The following is a 19,559-nucleotide window of genomic DNA, read 5'->3' as shown; positions in this document are numbered from 1 at the left end:
CAGTTCTTCTTCTCCTTAGCCCAGGTAAGACACCTCTGACGTTGTCTGTGGTTCAGGAGTGGCTTAACAAGAGGAATACGACAACTGTAGCCAAATTCCTTGACACGTCTGTGTGTGGTGGCTCTTGATGCCTTGACCCCAGCCTCAGTCCATTCCTTGTGAAGTTCACCCAAATTCTTGAATCGATTTTGCTGGACAATCATAAGGCTGCGGTTCTATCGGTTGGTTGTGCATCTTTTTCTTCAACACTTTTTCCTTCCACTCAACTTTCTGTTAACATGCTTGGATACAGCACTCTGTGAATAGCCAGCTTCTTTGGCAATGAATGTTTGTGGCTTACCCTCCTTGTGAAGGGTGTCAATGATTGTCTTCTGGACAACTGTCAAATCAGCAGTCTTCCCCATGATTGTGTAGCCTAATGAACAAAACTGAGAGACCATTTTGAAGGCTCAGGAAACCTTTGCAGGTGTTTTGAGTTGATTAGCTGAATGGCATGTCAAAATATTCTAATTTTTTGAGATAGTGAATTGGTGGGTTTTTGTTAAATGTGAGCCAAAATCATCACAATTAAAAGAACCAAAGACTTAAACTACTTCAGTCTGTGTGCATTGAATTTATTTAATACACGAGTTTCACAATTTGAGTTGAATTACTGAAATAAATGAACTTTTCCACGACATTCTAATTTATTGAGATGCACCTGTATATATATATATATATATATATATATATATATATATATATATATATATATATATATATAATAATAATAATAATAATAATAAATAAAAAATAAAATAAAATAAAAAAACAATGTAACATCAATTTGTCTCCCCCAAAAGTATGTTTGTCTCTGCAGAGTCATCATTTCATGTTTACCCGTATTTAACATCTGTTAAAAGCTTGATTCATGTGGTCTTTGGATCATGGCAGAAATTGATAAGATGGTGTAGGCTATGACTATGTCAGATAACTTACCTAAGATGAAACACTGTGGTCTTACATAAAACAATAAAGTAAAAGCAGATGCCTGGCAGACAGTCCCTGTGCCTGCACTCATTGATACAAACATTTTCATATCTTAATATCCATGCAGGAGGAGATAGGACTCCTATAAAGTTGAGTGAGATTATACTTGGCTTCTCTTGCATACTGAGTGATGTTATCTGCAGTGAAGTGACATAGCTGCTTTGCTTTATTTACCAGAAGGTTGCGATGGTCAAAATATGAAGCTCACAAGGCAGGGCTTTTTACTCATATTAAACTAATGATAGTCTCTGAATGTCTTTGTCATAAATCACTGTGGCAGAGTAAACATTAGCACAGCCTCTCTCATTTTCAATGTGAATGTATTCACATATTTATGCTGACATGTTTTATAATCACACAGACACCCACCCACCTACCTCCCCTGAATGGCAATAAATAATGAAAGACAAGTGAGGAAGCCTTAGAAGCAGAGGAGCAAAGTGAGTATGTGTGTGAGATAAAAAAAAAGAAAACAAGAAAACAAATAAAAAAAGGGCATTATAATGTATTTAAAAGGCTTTAGTCATCATTCACTGGAAAACATCTCCTCCACCATACCTTTTAAATCTTGTTTCGCAGTTGTGTCCATTCAAATATGGAGCGTCAAGATGCATCAGACCACATTTTGCACCAATGCCATCACATGGGGAGGAGGGTTGTTGGGGGAGTCAGACCCCACTAATTAAGCAGGTAATTTGCACCCTGCTGTCAGGTCCAATATATTTGGTGCTGCTCAATCAATCCTTCAATTACAGATTCTTTGCAAAGCCTGCGTCACATTGTGAAAGGATCACAAAACATCCACAACTGACATGCACCACACAAACAGTTAAGATTGGACAACAATAATCAGAGACCTTGGTTAAACATGGAGTTACTCTTATTTTCACCTACGTGAATAACAGTATTTTCTTCCATGGTATTTAAGAATGATGGTATCTTCCCCTCTTACTACTTAACCATGACTTGGTAAGCTGAACACAGAATAGGTGTTGTTTTGGTTTAGAGATATCCTCAGGATAGAATGCAATCAAAAGGATCTTCAGAGTTTGCTGTTTGAAATGATTACTTCACACTTCCCAAATGATGCCTAGATCCCGAGTCCAATCAGAAACCTAGCTTTGGTTTCTAGTAGATAAAGGATCGCATACAATCAATCTCTGACTGCTTGGACAGGATCGAAACTACCCTGTACAGTCTTTCCATCCTTCATTCTTTTGATAACGCCACTAAACAAACCATGACGATATGTAGCTTTGAAAATTACATTGTTTGGTCTAGACACCCCTTTATTTCTTTCACTTTATACTCCACACTGCCATCCATCCCATAAGACCATTTGTACGATAATGTCTCAAAATGCACAGAGTCTTGCAGAAAATAAAGTCTGTAAATGCAGGGCTAAGTTGACCAGTGATAGAGTCTGACAAAATTGGAAAACATTTTCCTTGTGATTTTCCCAGCAGTGTTGACAATAATGGCATTGTTTCATCGCAGACATGGTGAATAAACATTCCCACCATTCAGATATCAGCTATGTAACTACAGTTACAGATATGCCTCCACAAGTGAGATTTTTGGTAAAGTTTGAGAGTATTATTCAAATTCTTAATTTTCAGTGTATGCTTAAAACACATCTCTGCCGAGCCTAAAGAAAGGCTGCATTTGTCTGGGGATCATTTATTCAGGCTGTAAATAGAGAGAGATTAGCTCCTGCTTTTCTGACAGGATATTTCAGAATATCTCGTCAGCCAATCAAAAGGCTGTAACTGTAAAGAGAGGCACCATGTGCTCTGAGGCCAATTTGAGTAATGTATTTTAAACAGATGGGAATTTATCTTTGAATTATTGCTCTGATACGTTCTGCCTTTACATTATATTGTGCTGCATGAGGCCTTTAAAGTGTTATCAAGACAAGCACAGGCTCTGTTGACTTGCTTGCGACTTTGATTGCATGATAAGGAAGTGAGGAATCAATTTTGTGCAACAAATATGAGCATACTCACATAGGAAAATTTGGGCCTAGTGTGAAGAAAACGGGAAAAAAGCACATATCATTTTCTCCCAAGACTACTTACAGTTCATCATATAAAGAAATTGACCTTGAAAAAGGACTATGCATTGGAATTTAAAAGACCTTGATTAGATTGTCTGTCCAACAATCAGATAGCTTAGCATAGCCACCAGAAATGACTCAACAAATGTTGTACAAAGTGGCCAAAACACTAGAAAATTAGCACTTGTGTTTTAAAGAAACAAGGCAAAGGCCAACATGGTAAAAAAAAGAATGCCGGCATGCTGCCAGGAAAAAAAAAAAATACAGAAATGCAGTCCCACTCCCTTTTGTAGTGTAATATTTTATTTTTATTTTTTTCAATTTAACACTTGAAAAAATCCATTATGCCCATTTAGCACAAACTCAAGTTAATATGTATGATTGTAGACTCAGGGCATATTTATCAGTACTTTAAATTTGACAAGACATGTAATTATGAGTACTAATGCGTAAACATATTTCCACTTTTTTATAATCTTATTAAGAGATTAGAGCTGGAAAATGGCTTAACCACAGCTGTCTATTTAGGGCCGATGGGCTGGGGCCTAAGCGGACGATAGATTTTCTTACATTTTTGCCCTTGTTGCTATTTAGCCAGTCTTTAGCACTGAAAGAAAAGTGCTGTCTTGCTTGCCCTTTTGACAGTAATCTGCCATGACATGCTGTATTTTTCTCTGTCTAATAGGTTAAGGTTAGATTTAATACATTTTCTGCAGAGTGCTTCAATCTGTGAGCATATGCATCAGAGCAGGATGCAGAAATAAAAGCACATACATTTTAAACCAATCATACCAGAAAGCATGTCTGCATACCAAGCACGATGGTATTGGAACTGGCGTACAAAGCAGATATGAAAGTTTCTGGTTGGAGTCACCTCTGCTAAAAAATAAATAAATAAAAAATAAGTATGAACTGAGAAAGTTTCACAATTACATTTATAAACTTTTAATTTTAAAACCCTATACTATATGCACAATGGCTTACAATTAAGTTATTTTATTTTGTTAACGCTTCACCCAAATTCAGATCCAATCAATGTTGAAGAAATGCAGAAATAAAGCAGAGAATCACTGTTTGTAATGTTTCAGAAATTATCCCATTAAAAGAGCGTTTGGTTCCACTTCCAAAACATCTCATTGCAGCAGTGAAAATTTATGTATTCTTGAGCCTCTTCAAGAAAAAAAAAAGAAATGGGGTATTAAACTACCAAAACATGCACAAACAGATGCAAACAGACACAGGCACATAAAAGGCTCATCATATTATTCCACACTTAGAATTTGCCTGTAAACAGAGGGAGTGATGGGAGCGATCACGTTTGAGACATGAGCCTCAGGGAGAGAGGAGAGAAGAGAATAGGAAGCAGGAGGGAGGGAGCGATAGAAGGAGCAGCCCGCTAAGACATATGGAGTTTATACACTAGTGCCGGGTAGCTAGAATTATCTCCGTCACATAATCCATGACTGTTTTATTGTGTTCCTCTAAAGTCGGCATGCACTTATTAAAAAGCAAGCAAACAGCAGTGCGTTATTGCTGTTTTCTTAAGTCTGTCGAACAATATGTCAAAGTGTCCTGTGCCACTGTAGCAAGCTAATACACACTCAGTTTGATGCACTAGTGGAGCTAATGGTACTATTGTTCTTTTTACTCTTGAGCTTTTAAGATCCCGGCAAAGAAACAACTTTTCCAAATTGTGCACTATTTTAAGAGGAAATTACAGGCCAGAATATCTAATGCTCCTCCTTTTGAACATATAAGTGCCCTAATTTCTTTTGGCTGGGGAGAGGGGCAATTTAACAACTGACCAATCTAGCTGGACTTGGGTTGCTGGCCCAAAATTGACTATTTTCTATGGCTTTTCAGAATGGTTAATGTTAGTCTGTCTTTTTACATCACATTTTGGACCATTATCCTCTGATCTCTCCCATGATGGCTAAAAAAATAACAACAATAATTAAGCAAAATCACATACAAGAATTATTTTGCTCTGTATATCAGCAAGGCTATGATTTGGCCATTGCATTTCAGAGAAACATTGGCCATTTAGTTTGTGCAATTCTTCACCTCCAGCGAAAATTGTTCCAAAAGAAGGCAATGAATCAAACACAGCTTCACTCTCTGCATTGCTCTCATACTCTGGTTTTGAACTAGTGGTGTTTTGTTCATAAACGATTCGTTTAAGTGAATAGATCATTCTCGTTCACTTCCATTGTTTTGGTGGTAAACAACTGTTTTTTAACAAAACAGTCAAGTCAATGATTGACTCACTCATAACGTAAAATACGCTCTTGATGCCACCTACTATAGTAAATATGCAATCTCCAGAAATAGTAATTGAACAAATCAGTAAATGAACGATGAATCAAAATCCCCACCACTATTTGGAAAGCCATGAACATGGCGAAGCTGAGTGATACAAAGTTAAGTGTTTCAGTACTGTTGGACTGTATATCAGCACTCTTGAAACACAGCTCATCCAATCAAATTCAAGGACTGCACTATAAATTGTTTTCAGGGTTGGGAAGGTTACTTTTAAAAAGTATTTCACTACAGATTACAGAATACATGCTGTAAAATGTCATTTGTAATATATTCCATTAGATTACTCAAGGTCAGTAACGTAATATAAATACTTTGGATTACTTCTTAAGCACTGGCATTTTTTTCACTTGTTTTGACTATAGACATGTAAATAAAGTATAAAAAATAACTTATATATATATATATATATATATATATATATATATATATATATATATATATGAATTCTCTGGAAAAAAAAAGAAAAAGCCTAAATATCTAATGCAGTATTGCTACTCAAGTATCTTGTTTGAAGGATTTTTAGATATTTTTATAAAAACAATATTTAATTCTCAGTAAGAATAAGATTTTTGCAGTACATCTTTGCTCTAAAATCAAAGGTCCTACTTTAGAAAAGAAGTTATGCTATAACGTGCATTTTTGTCGTAGAATTCATTATAAAACTTGTGCCTGGTAACAGATGCATGTAAAGGTAAGAAATAGCATTTTAGCTTAACATAAAGCTAATCATTCACATGACAATTTACACAAGGTTAACAATTTTTGCTGCTCCAAAACACCACAGAATGTACACAATGACATCCTTTTCTGATCATATTTGGATTCTGTTCATATAATGAGGCAGAAAATATATTATTTGCAGCTTTCTATACAAAGTTAAAGGCTACATTGGTTAGCATTTCTTGTAAAAAAAAAAAAAAAAAAATAAAAATACCCTAACCACATAAAAAAGCGTTGACAAGGCATCTAATCATGTATTTATTGGATTTATGTTTCATCTGTCAGAGCATTTCTATCTGTTTTTGTTAAGCTGTAGAAACATTATGTAGCTCTGTTAAGCGCCCAAGGAAAAGTTCCACCTTTTTTTATCACAACAGTAGAACAGTAAGAAATTGTATCACTGCTGTTTAAATGCTCCTCAGATCACATCATTTATATGGATATAAGTTCCCTTTCATAGGAACTCGAGTTGTGTAATCGCATTGGGACACACCCTGAGTGTCACGTGGTCTGAAGCCCTTTTACAGTCACACCAATTTAATGGTTGGTGGCGACGCCGCTAGGGAGCTACGTCACGGAGTCCATAAAAGCGCTCGCTTTGGCGATTTTCTGTTTTTCAGTGCATTATCTCATCTGGCCCGTGTTGTACCAACAACTCACGTCGAAGCGAGGATCATTATTATTCTCCCTTTTGAGTGGCAACACAGGATGGAATTTAAGAAGTGACTCATGCCATTTTATACAGCATCATTTCAGAGCAATTTTAATATGTTTCTTCCAAATATTACAAGGGTCCAACGGGGACAGCGGCACTGTTCGAGGCTCGCAATTTCTCACCACGTGGTGTTATCCCCACTTGTTCCAGTTCTACGGGCTCCAGATTGGAGCTTCATGTGTGGGGGGAGTTTGGGATTTTCAGCTTTGTGTCTGAGAAGATTGGAAGTCTTGTTGGACATGCTCTATGCCTAGCTCGGTGGCCATTTTCTGACAAACAAGCATGCAAAAGATTTACCATATGCATCTTGAGCCGTCACTATTAAAAATGCTCTATGAGAGAATTCGTCGTTGAAGATAAGGAAACAAACTGGCCCTTTTTGTCCCTATTGTCTTTTTCTGTCATTCTGGGAGAATGCACATGAATAAGTCAATGGAGGAGCAGCCTCTGCCTTTCTCTCTCTCCCCTCCCCGTTCAAAGTGTATTGCTCGTGGTGGGGGGGATCATCCATGGACCAGTAAACTCAGCCGCAGAACGAGGGGGCTGGAATAAGAGAATATTCCCCAATGGAGTGATGGCAAACCAACGCGTGAGTGCTTCGTCAGTGCCATTATACTTTTGGGATGCTATCAGGAGATGCGAGGTATTTTAACTCGTTTTTTTCAGTCAGCTGTTGGATCTACACACACTGGTTTTGCAGACCAACCAAGCGCATCGTGTTAAGGAATACTTTGAGCTAATTTTGGCTCAGTTTGGAATTTCCCTCGTTTTCCCCCCATGGCTCGTGGTGGGGAACGAATTGGTCAAGGTGATGCTTTTGGTCACTAGGGTGTTTCGCGATATCTGTGTACTACGCGTTGTTCCCCATTATATGTCGGGACTGGTTTAGTTCTAACCTGTTTTTTTTCCATACACCAATTTAGCTCAGTCTCCCCCATAATTTACACTGGCGAATGAGCATTGAATATTTTCAGTTTGAGTTTTGCCTCTGCCTCCATGACCAAGGGTCTCGGGGGAAACACGTAATATAACTCACTGTACAATAAAACCAGAATCTGCTGTAATTACATTCAGAGTGACATCTTTTTGTAACTGCCTGAATGAATTTGGCCTTAGTCTCCATGACCAAGGGTTACGAGACATGCATAACAGAATTCAATATTCATTGAGCACAACTGTACACAAAACATAAACTGAACATAAGCACCACATGTTGTCCTCCCATACTGGTGAACCAGTTTTCTGAAATAAACATTCCCCTAATGTTCATACACTCTTCCCCATTCAAATACCAGGGAAAATGTTTATTCTGTTAGTGTCCCTACTGTAGATACATTCAGAGCGCTCATCATTTATGCCTAAATACAATAAAGGCAAAAAAAATATAAAATCCCCTTCAACCAGCTACAGTATTAGAGGAGCAAAGGCTTTCCTCTGCTATGCCGCTGTTTCTGGGGCAGTCGCCAAAAGTAAGCCAAGCGTGCCATCTAGTGGTTACAGGTCGCGCTGCAGGCAAGAGCCACGCATTAATCCCTCTGTCTGCCAGTTTGTCGGCTTGGCAGCAGCTGTAGGGCATTTGGAACTGGGTATTTCGAATGATAAAGCATGGTTAGGTAATTAAATTCAGTGGCTAACAATGCAGTTCTGCAGAGAGTTCGGGAGGATAAGGTTTTAGTGGCACCATTTTGGCCATTTCAAGTACTGTTTTCGACTCTGGTCTCTCTCCTTGAGGAAATTCCTTGGAAGATTCCAGTCAGAACAGACATATTGTCTCAGGCTCAGAGCAGCATTTGGTTCACCTGGCCGGACTTGTGGAATTTATGGGTATGGCCCCTCAATGGGGTGCTCTTTTGAATAATGGGTTATCCCCACTGTGGTTGATACCATTCTGAACACTAGAGCTCCATCAACTAGGAAGCTTTATATGTTCAAGTGGCATACTGTTGCTTCTTGGTGTACAAAGCGAAGTGAAAATCCAGTTCACTGCCCTGTCGGTACAGTGCAGGATATATTTGCAAGAGCGTTTTGGGGCCGGGGTTGCCCCGGCAACGCTTAAAGTTGCCACTGTTGCTGCTTATCTCTGTCGGTAGATATTCTCTTGTCTCTCTTTTTATGCGCCGGGTATGCAGGCTTAGACCTTTTTGTCCCATCCACGTTCTCTTATGGGATTTATCTGTTGTTTTAGAGGCGCTCTTGGGTGCTCCGTTTGAGCCCTTGGCAACAGTCACTGATACTTTTCTGACTTTTAAAACGGCCCTGCTAGTAGTATTGGCATAGTTTAAAAGGGTTGGTGATTTACATATCCTGTCGATCAATCCCTTATGTATGGATTTTTCATCAGGGTGTTTAAGACTGATGTTAAGACCTCGTTTGGGCTATTTGTCCAAGGTCATTTCTACATAATTATGCTCATAGAATATACAATTTCAGGCTTTCTATCCTCCCCCATTTGAGACAGAGGAGCATGAAATATTGCATATGTTTTGTCCAGTTTTGGCGCTGCGAGTTTATGTTGACCGTACTAGCCAGTGGCATAAGTCAGAACAGTTGTTTGTGTGCTTTGGTGGCCACAGCAGGGGTGTTTCGGTGTCCAAGCAAAGGCTGTTTTATTGGCTTACTGATGCAATTTAAAGTGCTTATGAAGCACACAGTTTACCTTCACCTTTGGGTATTCAAGCCCATTCTATGAAGAGCATGACATCCTCATGGGCTTTGGCTAGAGGTGCGTCCTTGGAGGACATTTGTAAGGTGGCAGGGTGGTCCTCTCCACATACATTTTGTTAGATTTTATCATCTGGATGAGGGTTGACTCCTGCTTCCCAGGTTCTCTCTGTTGGAACAGGAGTAAACTCATAATTTTCTCTGTTTTATTCAGACATTTTATCTCACTTGTGCACTGCTGTATGCTTGCCACACAGGCGTAGACAGTTGGCAGCTACTGTTCACATGGCGTGAATGTATATTGTTCCCAATGCGATTACGCAGCTTGAGTTCCTACAAAAGAGAACATCTTGGTTACGTAAACCTAAACCTAAACGTAACCCTGGTTTCCTGAGTGGGAACGAGATGCTGTGTAAGCTGGCCATACTCTCAAGCAGCTGCATAGGCTCGTGCCTACCTGCAGAAAATCTGACTCGATGGTGCCAAAACGAGTGCTTTTATGGAGCCCTTTACTAATATTTACTAATATTAGTAAAGTTTTTCTGCATTAAAACTCAAAATTTTGTAATATATGATCAATTTGTTCCCTGTCCATTTCGCAAGTTTGAAAGAACTGTTTGATTGCGCCGCTTCTCTGTCGATAAGGAAAATATGATAACAAATATTTAGGCGAAAACTTGGCCCATCCATTTTTATTGAGGCCCACCCAGAAGTAATTTCCTGGCTATGCTCTTGACCAAAACATTATAAAACTAAATGTCAGGGTTTACACATAATGCACATCTAACACATTGCATCCGAATATATTAAACTGTTAATCTCAAACACAACTGTTATCACTTATACCCTGTCTACACCGGACGCGAGAGTCGCGTCAAAAGCAATAGAACCCATTATAATTGCGTTGTGCTGACGGTAAACAGATGTCCTGTTCCTTCCTGTTTTGCACTACACGTGCTGGCACTACTACTGCCAACAACACAAATAAACAGTTTGGAAAGTTTGTTTCGACGCATCCATTGTATACAGCCTCAATCCGTTACATCAACAAACGCACCTGGTGTAAACAGGTAGTCAGCACCATAAACAGTCATGACGAAATATTCATGAATGAAACGGTTTACTCACGGTTTTTGTGATCGGAGTGTTTTTAACTGCCCCATCCTTCAATAACAATTCCTTTGCAAAGCTTGAATCGTATTATTACTGGCATGATATGAGACGAACATACAATCCACACTAAAATAAGCTGAAGACACATCCACATCCATTTTCCAGTATAATTCCATCATGTTTTCATACACCAACAACTAAAAATAGCACAGATTGGAGAAAGAACGTGTCCATGACGAACAAGAGGCAGCAGCTGGGCTGAATGAAAGAGAATTGCTTCTCCCTTTCAGAGCTGTAACTTGACACCACGTCTTTTAAAAGCAGCACGAGATATGTATCAAGCGGTCAAAGATATCTGTCTAGTGCATGAATAAATAAAAAAATTATCCAAAACAGTCCAGATGGGTTCAATTTGATGTTATTTTTGGAATAGTTAGCCACACAAGGCCTGCTCTCTTGACTTGATATGTGCGCCAGTGGGCGGGGCCAAGGGTGTGATGACGCATGTTGTGGGATGTGTAAATACAAATGAGCAATGTTTCATAATGTCAAGAACAGACAGATTTCAAAACAATATTCTCCATTTCATGATCCCTTTACATATGTAATTCCATTACATATATTCTGTTACTCCCCAACCCTGATTGTATTACAAAATAATGACCTCAAAAAAGAATGAAAACTATTTAAAAAAAAAAAAAAAAAAAAAAAAAAGAGCACTGCCATGCACTTCTAACTTGGTTTGCAAACTTATATAAAATTATATTTTTGACAATAACCTGATTAAATGTGGGGATATTTTCTTTCTGTATTCATTTTTCAAGGCTGAAAAGGCTTTGTAGGTGTACATTTTGGGTAGAGTGCTGATAACTTCAAACACAATCACATTTTGAGTCCAAGAGGAGGGCTTGTTTGTTCAAAAGAGTGAAATAATTGGGATTTAGTGGCAGAATAGAAGAACATTTGTGGAGAAATAAAGACAGATGGAGATGGTGTAAAAGAGGTCATCCACCTGCAGTTTCCCCCTCGCTGATTCCTCATCACACTGCGCCTCACGCTCTGCTGTAATCAGCCATGAGCATGACTCATACAGGTGACAATCACTACATGTCTGCCTAGCATGCTGCCCACCAACACCCCCAGCTTGCACTCCACTGTGACATGCTCTTTCCGGATTAATGGACTGGAGGTTCATTACACCAATATTTGCCACGTGTCACACCTTGACTAACTTTGATAGATGGATACTAAACCACATTCGCTCGTAACTGGCATTTGTGTGATGGGATTGTCAAGAAAAATTACCACAGCCTATTAAATTGAGCGAGGGACACAGATCTGCTTAAATAGTTGTATAGTGTGTGTGTGTGTGTGTGTGTGTGTGTGTGTGTGTGCATGCGTGCTTTACAATGTAGGTCCATAGCACAAGAACCTTAACAAAAGTGACGGTAAGAGCTAAGTGCTGTGGGGTAGAGACCTTGCAGATCGGTGAATTATGAGTTTTAATTAAAACATAGCACATCTGTCACAACCACTGGACCAATTAGCATAATGCCTTACAGCCTAAAAAAGAAGGGGAGGTTGTTAAATTCTAATTTAGTCTGCGCTTGCAGATTGGAATATAGGCGGAATATCTAGCAAGATGATTCGGCTTGTACTGTGAGTCATATTTCAATATATATATATATATACAGTGTATGTATAAGACATAACACCATTCAAATAAAATCAAATAAAAAAACTGTGAATTGAAGGAACCATTGACACATTTTTTTTACTGATATGTCTTTTAAAGTTGACTACAAATAAGAAAAAGTAATACTACATCTGATTTGTCACAGTAAGTGTTGAATATTTATCTTCTTTTTATGTCAAACTCAATTTTTCCTCACAGAGCCACTTGTCAAGCGAGATACCGTAACACTGCTGAATGCAAAGGCTTTTAAAATAATCACTATGCAGTCTTTACCTTGTTAAATTGGGATTTCTTTCCAGGTTTTAATTTTAAAATAAAATAATAAAATAATATAAAATGTGTGAAGAACATTTCAAGAATCACTTCTACTGTGAGTCATGCTATGTGAGTCGGTTTCTATTATGGAAACATCAAGACATGATACATGGAACGGCTAAGGGTTTCTACGAGTCAATATATCACTGGAAATGTAACACTGCATTTTATGAGATGTTGACATCTAAACGAGACCTTTGCATGATAAATGCTTGCACCTTCATGTCATGTTTATTTTACAGTCAACCAATCGATACGATTATGCCCAAAATCTTATTGTTTCTAATATAGTGGCAGTGATATCATAGCGAGGTCTACTTAACACCTGAGTTACTTCACCTGACTGTGACCCCATATTAAACAACTAGACATCCTTTACTGTCCCCAAGTGGTCCATCCATCATGTGACTACAGCACTGTCTCCACACATACAAAATAATGAGACTGAGCTCATGTTTCTTTGCTGATGACATGTTATTAAATTACCATGTTTAGGACATAAACTGTCACATCAATCAAATATTGCGGCTGCATCTAACAAGGAAAAGTTGAAAAATTCATGAATTATGTTGCATGCGCTAATGTTCTGTTCAGTTTATTTATTTTCGAGGTCCAGCAGTTCTTCATCAAATAAATATATAATAATCAATATGTTATACAGAGGAGTCATATTTAAACCATTTGAAGATATACAGTATCTTTGAGGGGATCTCCAAGTGATGACATATAGTCCAATTATATAAAAAATTGCAATGTGACCTCTGACCCCAATAAATGATAATGAAAAATGTGAGACAAGATAATTTTTTTTTTTTTTTTTTTTTTTTTTGTCAATGCACCCAGGGTTTCTGATGTGTTATCCTGTCATACATAAGATGATAGTCAGGTTAGTGGCAGGGGGAAATTTAATTTGATTATCATGTCTCAAGGGTTTTCACTGCTAATATTTTTTTTTTTTTTTTATTTTTTCCTTCACAAGATTATTTCAATTTATTTTACCCTGAAGGAGAAGGAAGGCTAAATTCAATTATTTTTTTTTTTATTATTTTTTTTTTTACATAACCAACAGGTGTATATGTACTGTTAACATGCCTTGGGCTTTGATGATATATTAAATCTGCTCTAATACATCTGTTAAATGTCTCCTTTAATAAGCAAAAAAGTCTCAGTTTTCTTCTAGCTAATAATGGAAACTTTCAAGTCCGGCAAATAACGTGCAGTAAAGGCTATAATTCTTTCAAACTATTGCTAATTATTACTATCATATGAAACATTTTTGTTAGGATCATTACATGTCAATATATTAACTTACCTTCTCATATTCATCCAACCAGAAATTTCAATATCAGAAAAACTGGCTTGCTATTTTCTTAGTAACAAGAGTTTATTTGGGGGATTTCTTGAATTCATTATTTAAATTCTGCCTGTGTATATATATATATATATATATATATATATATATATATGTGTGTGTGTGTGTGTGTGTGTGTGTGTGTGTTCACATGCAGACATGCTTTGCCTAATAAATGTCTTCTTTACTGTAAACCTTGCTGCAGGGTATTTTTCTTGCTACTGGCTGGTGAGAGAGGTCGAGAAGAGTGAAGGACCCTCAAGGCGTGTGAGTAAAGCTGTGACATTTCAAAGCCAGATTGTTATTTCAGAAGTGGACAGATAACAGTGGAATATGGATGTTCTAAATCAGTCCCAAAAGAGACGCATCACCCTTGCAAATATTTTTTTTATTGTTAAATGATTATGAATGATTTACATTTAATTTATTTTTGCTTGTTTCAATAAAATAATGTAATATTGAAAAATAATAATGTAATATTGCAATTTACTTTTCTTTAATGTAATATGCTTTTCTTTTATTCCTGTTTAATGTGCCGAGACAACTACAACAAGCTACTCGGAGGCTTATTTCCCCCAAAAAGTGTTAATGTTCAGACAGACTACCTGTTTGTCCTAACCATGGAGGTTGTAGGGAATGTTTGGGAAACCTGTCAGCAAACAGTCATTATTTTTCCAATTTTGTCTGCTGCCACTAGTGGAACAGAAATTACACTCTGCAATTTTAGCTTAAAATATATTGCAGAGCAAAACAAAAAAGCAGTTTCATTGCTGAAAAACTTGGCATTAAAAGACAAAGACTAATCTCTGTCAACCCAGACAAACAAGCCCTTGATAAATGGAAAGTTCTTCATGCATTAAAAACAAGCTTTAGACTCGATATATGATGCATTTTACAGTTTTAGACATGTGTACCCAAACAAAGATTACATTTTCAGTCTGTATTTGCATGCTTGCATATTTACGTAATCTAAAAATTCTATTTGCATATTTCTTGTGCCAGGGCTCCATAGCCACGACTGAAAGCTTGTGCTGTTCTCTGTTTTTCATGTTATGTGTCAATGGAGAGACTGAGCTGGAAAGCTAAGCAAATGAGATTAGATCAAATCTCTTTCTTTACAATCAGCCCCACTTCACCCTTGAATCAGATCACTGAACTAAAGCTGTTGGCCCTGACTCTGAGCCAAATAGAGACCCTCTGTTTTCATTTGACCAGTAAGACACTGATCAGCCAAAACACATGCAAATGCATATGCACACATGAATGCACAAAAATAAAGACCCGCATGGAAAAATGGCAAAAATAAAATTCTAGGCACAAACCAGTGGTAGCAGATGTTTTTTTTTTTTGTTTTTTTTTTATATGGACATCAATTATAATTATGAAAATCAAGTGCAAATGTCATTAAAACTTATCCAGGATTCTCAGAAGAGTAAATCAGTTCATGCTATAATGGGGATATTGAAGCACTTTACAAAGCTGTCTGGTAGCTGTGAAGATTAAAAGATGTATGAAGTTTTTCTTTAACAGTGACACAATTCTGAGACCAACCATGCTGGAGAGGATAAATGCAGTCAGACACACACAATAATTAGTTTTTATGTGCTTCATTTAAGTTCAAGACGAAGTTCTAGATCTGAGAAGCTTGTGAGGGAATCGTCTAAAAAGCTGACCATTTTAATAAACGCTCAATATTTCAAACCTCTGTCCATGGACAATAGAAAATGTTCAATTATTGCAATTATGTCCCATGGATTCAGCTATGTGAAGTATAAATGCATGCAGCTTGTTTAAACAGTGGGAAAACACAATACAGTTTGGCTTAAGTGGAGATAAAAGCATTTTCAAAGGCTTTTATGCGAGCACCCCTGATGCATACTCAAACAAATAAACACAGACACACACACACTTCCACATATATGCTCTCATATACGCAGAGAGTTGAGGTGGATGGCTCTACCTGGGTGACAGACAGGTGACCCTTGCCACCCATGGTGCCCCCCATCACTGTGCCCACTGCCAGTCCCATTCCAACTAATCACAGTCTCATGATTTATTCAAACCATTCATCAGCCAGGATCTGATTATTCATCGCCCTAAAATATGAATAATAAAGCACCTCAAGCCATTTCTCAGCATGTCGGTCATTACCATACGCTCAATGTGCTGTTGTTTATTGCTGTGAGGGGGAAAATGAGTGAGAGTTTTGTATGTGCATGAGTGTGTGAATGGGGTTTTGGCCATTTCACTGGAAGAGGCCTATTTCCTTTCTCTTGCTCCACCTTGGAGTCTCTCTGGCACATATACATTCAGATATTTTGCTTTCAAAGGGGCTTATGGATAATTCCCATTCAAATAATTGATTGTTTGTCCAGTGGAGTGGCTGAGTAAATAATGGATGGCTTCATCAGGGCCTCCTGCACCCCGAGCAACTGACTGACAGCTTGCTTTATATTCTCTCCTGAGAGCTCACTGCAGGGGGAGCTACTGAAACACACAAACACATAAACACACAGTTGAATGCAAATAGTGGTGGTTATTTATATTTAATCTTGCCATCAAGGTACAAATGATCCATGATAACTAAAGCTGATGTCTATACTCAGCTCACAGGTTTTGTTTACTGAATGTTCCTGTGTGAGCTTACAGATGTAAAACAGCAGTTTTATTTTTAATGAGAGCCATAGCCACTTCACTTTGTGATGCAATAAGTTGTTTTTCATACTGACAGCCAGAACAGTAACTTTAAAAAAAAAATTGACTAGTATAGAATTAACTTTTACATACATTGCTAATCAGTCCATATTTTCGAAACCTTAAAAATTATCATTACACACACACAAAGAAATAATAATAAAACCAATTGATTGTTTTTGAAAATGTTCTTGCAGCTTAAAAGATATATGGAAGGCTTTTCAGCAGTTCCTCACAGTTACTGCTTAAATGAGCTTCCTGCTGCTGCACTATTTTAAGTGTTATGTCTTGCTTTAAATGAGAGCTGCTTCTCTGAGACGCTGGCTCTGGGGATGCATGTGATTAAAAGCAAGTGGAATCCGCTGAGTCACAGACCGACAAGTTGAGAACTCGACTGTGGAAAGGTGCTCCTTCTTCCCATTTACTATTTTTCTCTCTCTCTCTCTCTCCTTCTCTATTTTTCCACTGTGGGCTATATAGTACTGTATGTGGCCCTTGTACTCAAAACGAACCCAATGTGTCTGTTATTATTAAAATAAAATTAAAATAAAACAAGAAAAAAGGAGAGAAGGACTGCAAAGTTCTTTATTACCAAATTGAAAAGAATATTGGATAAGTACTGCACACTACTGGCCATAGTGCAGTTCTTAATTTAATGCTTTCATATGAAAGGAGCACACCCAAGGGGTCAAGGTTTGGCTTGTGCAATTAGTCCCTGTTGGTAGATAATGCATAAGTTCCACATGCAGGTTTTTTTGTTTTTTTTTTTTGAGCCAATCACCTGAGCTGCAAATACAATGTGACTAATTACTTATTAACTGCAGGAAAATAACATCCCGACAACACTGATTTGCTGATTGACTACAGAACTCTTACACTTTCCCAAGCTTTTCACTAGCGATTATCTGAGAAGGATACAGCATTAGGCAGAGCTCCAGAAAGGGGTGGGAGCTCCAAACCACCAGCAAACCAGCTTTTATAGCTTAAATGATTTGCACAAAAAAACCTGTATGCGAAAGTGAGCACTCATGAGGAAAGATGGCAGATTTTCAAACGCATACTTCTGGGGTGTCATGCGCAAGCTGACCAACAGTCAGAGATAAATGGGAATGCTAATGAATAACTTTCTCCAGATACCGTAGATCTCCTTAAGCATTCCCACAAAAGACACTTTTTATCTTTCACAAACTCTTTATGCCTGCTGCTTGTTGCAGCCTGTGGACCTTATGTACTTCATTCTAGATGGTCTATCATAAACAAACATCTGCTAAGATTTCACCATACTGTATGTTTCAATGAATCAATATAATTTCTCACAGATTTGGGATTCAACTAACTACAGTAAACCAAGCAATGCATTCTTTTGAACATTTGAACTCTTTGTAAGGTACATTTTTAATTTCCAGGTCAACACAAAAATGAAATTCAGACCTACTTCAGAAACAATTATTAATTTAATGTCGCTTGAAACAGGTTTCCCTCATGGAGAGACCAACTAAAGGCTGATTTACTTCTGTCGAACCTACGGCATATGCTCTGCGTAGTGGCCAACATGTTGGTTTGCATTTATAATTCTGCACTGGTGTCTGCGTTGTTCTGCCATTACACAGCCAAAATGCTAATTACCCGTGTGCACTCACGGCCCAGCCCTGCACTCCTCCTTGTCACACTACACTATGTAACTTTTTTTTTTAAATAACAAAATGTTATTAATGAGAGAGTGCAACAAAAATCCATCTTCCAAACCATGTCTTTACCCAAATACACTTTGATAAACCTATAATAATTATTTATATTGTAGAGCTGTCGGGACGGATTTTGCGGGAAATTGCATACATGCGTCATTCGCCTGTGCATGTCACGTCATACCGTAAACAGAGAAAATAAGATCCGGCTACTGTAGCACGTGTATGGTGTGGGAGTAGTTGAAGCTGAAAGTTTGTTGTCACAACGAACTAGAAAAATTGACCATGGATCATTCAAAATGGCAAACCTCCTGGGAATCACTGGTTGTAAAAATAAAGAAACCCAGAACAGAGCACAGTCTACAAGAAAAAAGGGAAAGCAACAGTGTCTGTAATAAAACCCAAATCAACATCGGCTTGGTTTTTCAGAGGTGGCGACAACTCCGAGATCTGAAAGGATTTAAAAGCAACCCAGAGATGGCTTTTTTTCTTACTCAACAGGTAAGATATTTTACTGATATGGTTTATGTATTACACACATGTCTGTGTGTGTGTAGTGAAATACAATAATTATACTGTAATCAGTGCAGAACATTTCACTTGCTAGCACACGTGTATTTTTCTTTATTACAGCAATAATTTATATAAAGAAATCCTTTAGTCCTAGGCTTGTCAAGGACATGTGAGTCTTGAAATTATGTTGACCACTGGTTGGTAACAATGACAACGTTTTACCTTATCAGACTAGCAATCATTATGTCTAATGTTATTGAACATTGCATAACTTTTGTAACGTCATTTATTTTAAAACATCAGTGTTTCCAATAAGTCAAAACAACAGCATAAGATATGGCACTTATCTGCTCAGATGACATGTTTTCGGATGTCCGTCTTTTCCTTTCTTTTGTTATTTATTTGTCCATTCGATTTGATAAGATGTCCTGTATCCATGTGTACACCGGTGCCACGAACCACATTCATCTGCGCAGAGAAGCAGAGCCGAACCACAACTTACGTCATTACCAAAACAATGTTCTTCTGCAAGACGCATGCAGTTTTATTTTACAATGTTACATAGTGCAGCTTTAAACAACAATAAATACAAAATTTGTCATACTTTTGATGTTCTGTGCTGAAAAAGAAATCATAAAATTAATTCATATCTATACCTCACTTGGCGAACTCTAAGTGGGTGTTGTTTT

Source organism: Myxocyprinus asiaticus, chromosome 22 (assembly GCF_019703515.2).
Source record: "Myxocyprinus asiaticus isolate MX2 ecotype Aquarium Trade chromosome 22, UBuf_Myxa_2, whole genome shotgun sequence".
Lineage (NCBI taxonomy): Eukaryota > Metazoa > Chordata > Actinopteri > Cypriniformes > Catostomidae > Myxocyprinus > Myxocyprinus asiaticus.
The sequence above is the reverse complement of the archived record's forward strand: the minus strand, read 5'-3'. Positions refer to the sequence as shown.